General features: G+C 42.0%; 1 protein-coding gene across 1 annotated transcript in view; it reads right to left on the bottom strand.

Moving 5' to 3' along the window:
- Positions 1–265: 265 nt before the first annotated feature.
- Positions 266–9,875, bottom strand: part of LOC131258102 (putative disease resistance protein At1g50180) — a 75,465-nt gene continuing 65,855 nt past the window's right edge. Inside the window, exon 6 of the mRNA XM_058259167.1 lies at positions 266–827. The gene's annotated coding sequence lies outside the window, so the exon portion shown is untranslated. The remainder of the gene's footprint in view (positions 828–9,875) is intronic.

Genomic DNA, 9,875 nt, shown 5'->3' with positions numbered 1-9,875 from the left:
ACGTCTTTCAACTTGTGCACGTGGGTCGTCTTAGTTCTGCAATCCAAACTGTTGATTTAATGGGCAATAGTCTGAAAGGTCCATGCAATGCACCTACTATTCAAATAGTCGTCCAAATGTGAACTACCTAGTACAATTAGAATGGCTAAATTTAGAACGGCTATGATCTTTCTATATGGGACAACGCAACATTTGCCATCAACGGTGGGATTGGGCTCCACTTGTGCAAACTAAAAACCAAAATACACTGCATTAGAGAAAAGAGTGGTCTCTAAAAAAAACTGAAAGATTGCTTCTATTTCGACTCTCAAGAGTATTACATGAAAACATGCATACACTATCACAAATCAAACATTACCCAAAATGCTAGTGAAAACTACTGAATGTAGAATGTCCTAAAATGCCACAAGGTAACAAATCAAAATTTTGTTAGGAAAACATACATAGATACATCCTCATGCTACAATTTGGAATGTCATCCAAGTCTGCATGCACCAATCACCGAAGATTTTGAAGACCCACTGGCCAGCTTCTCTATCAGGCCGTCAAGGATCATCTCAAAGAGACATTGGCTTGGACCACGAAATTTCACTCCATGTGCCACAGAGAGGCCAGGGAAAGGCCTTTGAAAGCTTTGTGGTTGATCGCTGAGAGGACAAAATTATCCTTAATGCTTCCCACATCCACGTGACCAGACTTTCAATTTTTCTTGAGCCACCCTTCATTACAAAAGGAAGTGAGGAAAGAAACCATCGAAAGGTAATCAATTCCCATGCTACCATTCTCTATATCCGTCCAGTGGCTTCATATGTGTGTGTAATCACAGTCTATCATTGTTGAGGGTCAAATATTGCATATCAGACCCTATTATTACCTGGGTTTTCAAACATGATACTGTATAACGGCCCGATTTAAAACGTGTTTGTGTTGCAGGGCGTGTTTACGAGCCTGGACTGGGAAAAAGGTACTAAAAGCAGGGATTTAGCGGTCTGAAATCACCAAGGTAAGAGACGGACCCCAGGAAACCAAGATCGACGGATGTGCACGCCAGGGATTTCAAGAAAATCGAGAAACTAAAGATCAAGTGGCCCGAAAGACATCCAGAATGCAAGATCACAGGGTTTCCACCATCCATTCAGCTCGAGAATTCATACATCGCTTGAGGGCCATAAATTAACCGTACACGTAAAATTTCATCCATTCGATCGCTGTGGAAGTGGCCCAACGGATAGATCAGCCCACAATTTACTGATCTGGGGCCCACCTGATCGCTGGATACACCTCATCCTTGGACTCAACGGCTTAAATTAAAAGGGGAAGAAGATGGACGGTGGAGATTTCTCGCGAACATCATATGTGGATCCCATATGAGACAGAGGTGCATAATACATAAGTGCACTAGCCGTGCACGGCATTAAAAACAAAATCCAACTCCGTCTCTGACCGAAACTTGTTCCGGTCCCGTGATTTTTCGTTCAGCGTCTTAGACATGGACGTGCGGACGAACCTTTGTGGGCCCCACCACGCATCGAAGGTCAGATTCGGACCGTCTATAAGACGCACATGCCCCCTATCACTCAGGCCTAGGTGGATGAATGTCAAACGACACCGGAGATCGGTTCTCGAGCGTTAAAACGGACGACGGACGGCTGAATGAAAGCATCCATGGACCACACCGATTTGGATCCAAAAACAGTGATTCCCGCCTGGTTTTTCGAGCAGAATACAATGGACGGAGTGGATTTCCCAAAACAAAAGCTTTGTGGGCCCCACCATCAGACAGCGAGAGTGCGTAATGCACTCTGTTTGGCAACCGGACGCCGTCCGATTTTTGCGGCGGATTGTGCACTCGTGGGAGCGATTGGACGGACGATCTGAACCGTTCATCATGTGGGACTGCCCGAAAACTCCCAGAGGACGTTGTCCTTTTGAAAAAAAACAAAGAAGAAGAAGCGCGGAGACGCCGCATTCATGACTGCGTGAGGCATTGTCGCAGCAGAGGACGTGCGTTCCTGGCTGCGGAAAGACCGTTTCCGCAACCTATTGGGACTCGACAGCAGCTCTCAGAGGAGGCTTTTTCATCTTTAAAAACAGAAGAGGAGGAGACAGGGAGGGGGTGCTCGGTTTTGGTTTTTGCTCGTTTGGGAGGATTGAAGGGGGAAAGGAAGAAACGTGAAGACGTTTTTTTGCTGGAGTGGACGTGGCTGGAGAGAGCTGCCCGAGATGTGAGAAGCTGGCAGCGTGGAGACTCTTTTGAAGGGGTGGAGGCTTGAACGTGGGGAGGAAAAGAAAAGAAGAAAGGGCTGGAACGGGAAGCGGAAAGACTTTAGACGGGTTCTTCTTCTATTCTTTCTCTTTTTATTTTTAAATTCAGCCGCATCATGCCTATGTGTGGCCAAACCTCTTAGCTAGGGCTAAGAGGTGAAGCCTGTAGCGAGATGGGAGATTTTACCTTGTGCCTTTAATTCATAAACTGAATTTGATTTAGTTGACTATTAAAGGAATATTTTTTCTTAGTCTTTTATGGTCTGTTGTGATTGAAATTACAATGGGTTTGCAATGGCTTTGAGTATTTCTTTCCCCTTTTTATGTTTATGAAGTCAGGAACCCCTGTTGTTCATCATTGTCCCATGGGCATGGTAGGATGACAGTACCCTTCCTGATCCTCATACATTGTTGGATGGTTGGTAATTAGTTTAATTCTGTTGTTTACTTTATCTCCTGGGCATGGCTTGGTGATGGAATCCATTCTAGTTCATATACCTTTCACCTTTTGAAAACTATATCAAAGGAAGTCTAGTTAATTTCCATGATTTCTGAAGCAGGCATAAGTTCTCCCTGATCTCTACAAGTGGATCCTCTGAATCCCTAGTTTTCTTCCTCTGAATTCCTTAAAGTTTTAGATAATTATTCCACAATTATTCCTTAAACTCTATTGGTTTAGATCACATCTTAGTCTAGTTCTAGTTCTACTTGGTTTCAGATAACGTACAGGTATCAGTCCCTGTGGATTCGACCTCGGTCTTACCGAGTTTATTACTATATCACAACCCTATACTTGGGGAGTGAATAAGTTTTTGGCGCCGTTGCCGAGGACTGACGGTTGCAATTTTCTGAAATTAATTAGGTTTAGAATTAATTTAAGATTAGAATTTGACTAACTTTAGTTGTAGACTTTTATTTGATTTCTAGAACTAACTTGTTTTCCTGTTTTGTAGGATCCTGACATAAGTTCTTAAATTGGTAATTCCTTCTTAATTTCTCTACTTTTTCTACCTTTTAGAATTAGGGTTTAAATTTTGAAAATTTTTAATTCTAGTATTTTTCTATTTTTAGGAAGTAGTTTATTTTTAGAAACTAGGTTAGTTATTTCCCTTTCTAGATAAATCCTCTAATTTTAGAAACTTTACTCTTTTGTTTTTCACTTTCTAATTTTAACTCTTTTAGAATCTAATTTTGTTTTCCTAATTTATTTTTAGAATTTTTGTTTAGAAACTAACCTTCCTATTTTGTAGGCCTTTAAGATAGAAATTTCTAATTCGGTAAGCTCCTTCTCTACTTTCTATTTTTCAGTTCTCTTTTTGTAATTTACTTTCTAGTTTAGGACTTTCCTAATTTATTTTAGAAATTTCCACTTTCTTTTAGAAATCAGTTTACTACTATCTTTCTTTTAACAGATTGTTCTTCTCTTTTTTAGAATCTGACTTGTTTGTTTTCTTTTGCAGGTCCTTAACTTAGGGGCTTCAATTTGGTAATTTCTTTCCAACTCTCTCTCTCCTTCTTTCTAGATTTTTTTTTCGTTTCTTAGGATTAGGTTTTGAATTTAATTGAGGGCTGTGAGTGTTTCATGCCCAAGTGGGCCCGTGACAACACTCGACGTCTCTTGACTGAAGGAGGATTGGTTGAGGGGTTGACTATTCATCGCAGGACTAGACACCACTCGAAATCCCCTGAGTTAAGTGAAGTTATGGCTGAAGACCAACCTCCTCTACTTCCACCCAGGGTGGAGGATACCCAAGATGAGAATGAGGTGCAACAGGCACCCCCGCCTCGTACTTTACGAGATTATCTACAACCGGCGGGAGTGAGTACGCCCTCATGCATGATTTTTCCTGAAAACACAGGACAAATGGACATCAAGCCAGGAGTTATCCAACTCCTTCCCAAATTCCATGGACTTGAATCAGAAAGCCCATATTTACATTTGAAAGAGTTCGATGAGATTATAACTACATTATATTTTCCTAATGTATCTGAGGATACAATTAGGCTGAAACTCTTTCCTTTTTCCTTAAAAGAGAAAGCTAAGATGTGGTTACATTCACTGCGTCCTAGATCCATTGGCACATGGAACGACATGCAGAGGGAATTCATAAAAAAATTCTTTCCACATCATAAAACGATTACCCTCAGAAAAGCAATCATGAATGAAACATTCTTCCAATATTGGGAAAGGTTCAAAGATTTGGTCAGTTCATGCCCACAACACGGATTTGAAACGTGGCGCATTATAAATTTTTTCTACGATGGACTGACATCTTCCATACGCCAAATGGTCGAGATAATGTGTAATGGAGAGTTCATTAATAAAGATGTCGACGAGGTATGGGACTACCTCGACAGTCTGGCTGAAAAAACACAATCTTGGGACTATTACCTAAAGTCAAACACCACGTCTAGGCCGACTCAATTAAAGGAGAAAGGTGATTATATCTCTTGAAAGAAGAGGATGATCTCAAGTGTAAAGTGACTACGCTCATAAGGAAAGTTGAGGCCATGGAAGGAAAGAAGGATAAGGTCAATGAAATTGTTTGCGGCATCTGTGATTGCAACATTCACACAACTGAAAACTGTCCTACAATACCTGCCTTTCGAGGAGTGTTGAATGAACAAGCCAATGCCGTAAACAACTATCAAAGACCTTTCACTGGACCTAACTCCAATACATATAATCCTGGCTGGAAAAATCATCCAAACTTTAGTTGGAGGAATGGACAAACGGCGACTCCTCCAGGTTTCTTCAATCAAAATCCAAATCAAGTGAAACCTCAAGAGGAACCGGTTCAAAATCCCATACAAGAGCTGGCTCAGGCAATGCGGGGAATTACAGATTTTATGCAAAAGATAGATTCTCGTATGACGGTTATAGAAAAGGGGATGCTTCCTGCACAACCTCTCCCCAATCCTAAACCGCAGTACGAGATTAATGATCCCAGCTCTTCAAATCAGATGGGGCATGCTAAATCCATCACCACTCTTAGGAGTGGGAAGATCATTGATAAAACTCTTCCGATTAGACCCGAAAAACCTCAAGAACCAGAAGAGGACAACAATGATGGAGCTAGTGATGCCCCACAAAAATTAGAACCGAAACTTTTACAGAAGCCAGTTGCTCCATCCGCCCAACGGTTGGTCTCACCAAAACCTCTCTCTAACTCTCAGGATATCCTAGAGGTGTTGAAACAAGTGAAAGTCAACATTCCTCTACTTGATGTCGTGAAACAGATTCCTTCATATGCCAAATTTCTGAAAGACTTATGCACGACCAAAAGACGGAAAATTATTCAAAAGAAAATCTTCTTGACTGAGAAAGTGAGTGCCATCCTGTAGCAAGACGTGCCGCAGAAATTCAAGGATCCCGGTAGCCCAACCATATCATGTGTAATCGGGAACCATCGAATTGATCACGCACTTCTTGACTTAGGAGCGAGCGTCAATCTGATTCCCTACTCGGTATACAAACAGTTAGGTTTGGGTGAATTAAAACCCACCCTAACCACACTACAACTTGCTGATCGCTCTGTTCGTGTACCAAGAGGGATAATTGAGGATGTGTTAGTCCAGGTCAATAGATTTTACTACCCTGTAGATTTTATCATCCTGGACACCGAACCCATCAATAACATGAGCACTCAGATTCTCGTCATTCTTAGTCGCCCATTCCTTACCACGTCAAATGCAATTATCAATTGCAGGAATGGTGTCATGACTATGTCTTTTAGAAATTTGACATTAGAGTCAAACATTTTTTTTAAATAACGGCAGCAACTCAGAGGATTATGACGATTTCCACGACATTAACATGATTGACTCTTTCGTGGAAGATACGACACCGCTGACCTTATCCTCTGACCATCTAGAGACGTGCCTGGCCCACTCCTATGATTTTAATGATGACATGATTAGGGAGACGTGCGCCTTGCTTGATACTGTACCGGTACTTGAAGTTAACCGGTGGAGGCCACAATTTGAAGAATTGCCACAAACCGATGTAGTGCCTCTACCGTCTAACCTCAAGCCGCCGAAGCTTGACCTAAAACCTTTGCCCTCTAATTTGAAATATGCCTATTTAGGTCAAGATGAGACATACCCGGTGGTGATCTCTGCCCACCTGGAGAAAGAACAGGAGAGTATGCTCATATCTACTCTCATTGAGCATAAAGGAGCCCTGGGATGGACGATAGCGGACCTCAAGGGAATCGATCCCTCGATTTGTACTCACCGCATATATCTTGAGGATAATGCAAAAACCGCTCGGCAACCACAACATAGACTAAATCCAAACATGAAGGAAGTGGTTAAGGCCGAGGTTCTTAAACTATTGGACGTGGGTATTATATACCCTATATCTGATAGTCAATGGGTGAGTCCAACTCAAGTGGTCCCTAAGAAGTCCGGAATCACCATCGTAGCCAATGCCAATAATGAACTCGTGCCAACTAGAGTCACTACTGGTTGGAGAATGTGCACTGACTACAGGAAGTTGAATACCGTCACGAGGAAAGACCACTTTCCCTTACCATTCATTGATCAGATCCTGGAAAGGTTAGCTGGTTATTCCTATTACAGTTTCCTTGACGGGTATTCGGGCTACAACCAGATAGAGATAGCTCCTGAAGACCAGGAAAAGACTATATTTACATGTCCCTACGGCACCTTTGCCTATCGAAGGATGCCATTCGGACTATGTAATGCCCCTGCCACCTTTCAGTAATGTATGCTTAGTATCTTTTCTGATATGGTGGGGCAATATCTAGAGGTCTTCATGGACGATTTCTCTGTTTACGGTCCATCTTTCAGCAAGTGCTTGGAAAGTCTTAAATGTGTGCTGAAAAGATGTGAAGAAAAGAACTTGGTACTTAATTGGGAGAAGTGTCATTTCATGGTTTAGAAGGGAATTGTCCTTGGGCATATCATCTCGTCCAAGGGAATCGAGGTAGATAAGGCAAAAATCGATCTTATCTCTAACCTACCTCCACCCAAGAACATCAGAGAAGTGCGATCCTTCTTAGGACACGCAGGATTTTACAAGCGATTCATAAAGGACTTTAGTCTCCTCTCTCGTCCTTTATGTAATCTTCTTCAAAAGGATGCTCCATACGAGTGGACTGAGCAATGCCAGGAAGCTTTCACCAAGCTTAGGCATGTTAACCACTTCACCTATCATACAACCACCTGATTAGAGCCTTACTTTTGAACTTATGTGTGATGCTTCTGACTATGCTCCTGGGGCGGTCCTAGGCCAGAGAAAAGATAAGAAGCCCTACGTCATTTACTACACAAGTAAGACTCTAAATCCTGCCCAAGTGAACTACTCGACTACAGAAAAGGAACTCTTAGCCGTAGTGTTCGCCTTGGATAAATTTAGGTCCTACCTAATCGGATCCAAGATCATTATCTATACAGATCATGCGGCACTGAAGTATCTTCTTTTTAAGAATGATTCTAAGCCCCGCTTGATACGATGGATTCTTCTACTCCAAGAATTTGATTTGGAAATTAAAGATAAAAAGGGAGTAGAAAACGTTGTGGCCGATTACCTTTCTCGCCTTAATACCTCTGATCCCCTTGAGACGACCCATATCAACGACATGTTCCCTGATGAACAACTGTTCCGAGTCTCCCATTCACCTTGGTTCGCTGATATTGCTAATTATCTTGCTACAGGTGCCATACCGCCACAGTGGACTGCGCAAGATAAGAAGAAATTTTTCACCGAGGTGCGCAACTTTTTCTGGGATGATTCTTATTTATTTAAATATTGCCCGACCAAATCTAAGGAGATGTGTACTGACGATGAGCATCAGAGCGTCATCTCCTTCTGTCACTCACAGGCCTGTGGTGGTCACTTTTCTGCTAAAAAGACCACGGCCAAGATTCTGCAGTGTGGCTTTTACTGGCCCACTATGTTTAGGGACACTCATGAGTTTTGCAAAGCTTGTGAGCGTTGTCAGAAATTAGGAGCATTGTCCCGTCGAAATATGATGCCTTTGAATCCCATCCTTATCATTGAAGCATTTGATTGCTGGGGCATCAATTTCATGGGACCATTCCCCCAATCATTTGGAAATCTGTATATTTTGCTCGCCGTGGACTATGTCACTAAATGGGTTGAAGCGATTCCGTGTCGAACTAATGACCATCGCACGGTCATTAAATTCCTAAAAGAAAACATCCTTTCTCGATTCGGAACGGCTCGAGCCATCATTAGTGATGGGGGCTCACACTTTTGTAATAGACCATTCGAGAGCTTAATGAAGAAATACGGTATCTCTCATAAGGTGAGCACCCCGTAGTACCCACAAACAAGTGGGCAAGCCGAGATTTCTAATAGGGAAATTAAACACATCTTGGAGAAGACGGTCAACCCTGATCGTAAGGATTGGTCAATTCGATTGACCGATGCCTTATGGGCATACTGTACTGCATTTAAAACCCCTATTGGGATGTCTCCCTTCAGACTTGTCTATGGGAAGGCTTGTCACTTGCCTGTGGAGCTGGAACATAAAGCGTACTGGGCGATCAAAAATCTTAATTTCAATCTGGACAACGCGGGCTCGCTACGCAAACTTCAATTGAATGAACTGGAGGAAATCCGGAATGATGCATACGATAATTCAAGAATTTACAAGGACAAGATGAAAGCATTTCATGACCAACACATTTTGCGAAAATCATTCACGCCTGGTCAGAAGGTCCTTATGTACAATTTTCGATTACATCTCTTTCCGGGTAAGCTTCGATCTCGTTGGACCGGCCCTTACATTGTTGTCACTGTTTTTCCGCATGGGGCCGTTGAGATAAGAGATCCCGACAATGGTAAGGAGTTTAAAGTCAATGGACATCGATTGAAACCATTTGTCGAGAAATTTGATTCAGAGGACATGTCCATACCTCTGACTGATCCTGTTTACCAGGATTGATCTCCTAATCTGATGGAGGTATAAGTAGGTTTCCTGTTTTCTTAGGACTAGGGTAGTTACTTTATTTGTCTGGCTGAAGACGGTAAACTTAGCGCTCCTGGGAGCCAATCCAGTTTTTCTTTCTATTTCATTTTCCTAGTTAGTTAGTTCAATGTTTGTGGGTAACATTACTGCAAACCCTCACGAGACTACAACTCGTCCACTAGGGGCAACCTAGGGGTTTAAAGGCTTGTTGCATATGCTAAATGTAATCGAGAGCACCTACGAAAGTGGTATAGGTAGGATTTTATTTTTGTTATTTTATTTTACTTCTGTTGGTTTCTCTCTTGTGCTGACCCGCTCTTACATAGATATCTTTGGAAAGCCTCTTGATGCTTTCATCCAGGTATTATCTTTCCATCACTTCTCATTTACTTATTTTGTCCCATGTGCATCGCATGCTTATTTCTTTTACATTGAGGACAATCTAGATTTTAGGTTGGGGGTGGGAGATTAGGTCTCCTAATCTGTATTTTCTTAGTCTTGAGCAGAAATTGTGAAAATTTTTAAAATTTTCTGGACTTTCTTGTGAACTCGAAGGAATTTTGACAGCCATCTAAGGCATTTAGAATTTCAAGATACATGATGTAGGAAAATTAAGACGCTTGGATTCAGTATCTGTTAGATTTCACA

This window comes from Magnolia sinica, chromosome 10 (genome assembly GCF_029962835.1).
Source record: "Magnolia sinica isolate HGM2019 chromosome 10, MsV1, whole genome shotgun sequence".
Lineage (NCBI taxonomy): Eukaryota > Viridiplantae > Streptophyta > Magnoliopsida > Magnoliales > Magnoliaceae > Magnolia > Magnolia sinica.
Note: the sequence above shows the minus strand (reverse complement) of the source record. Positions and strands in the feature narration are given on the sequence as shown.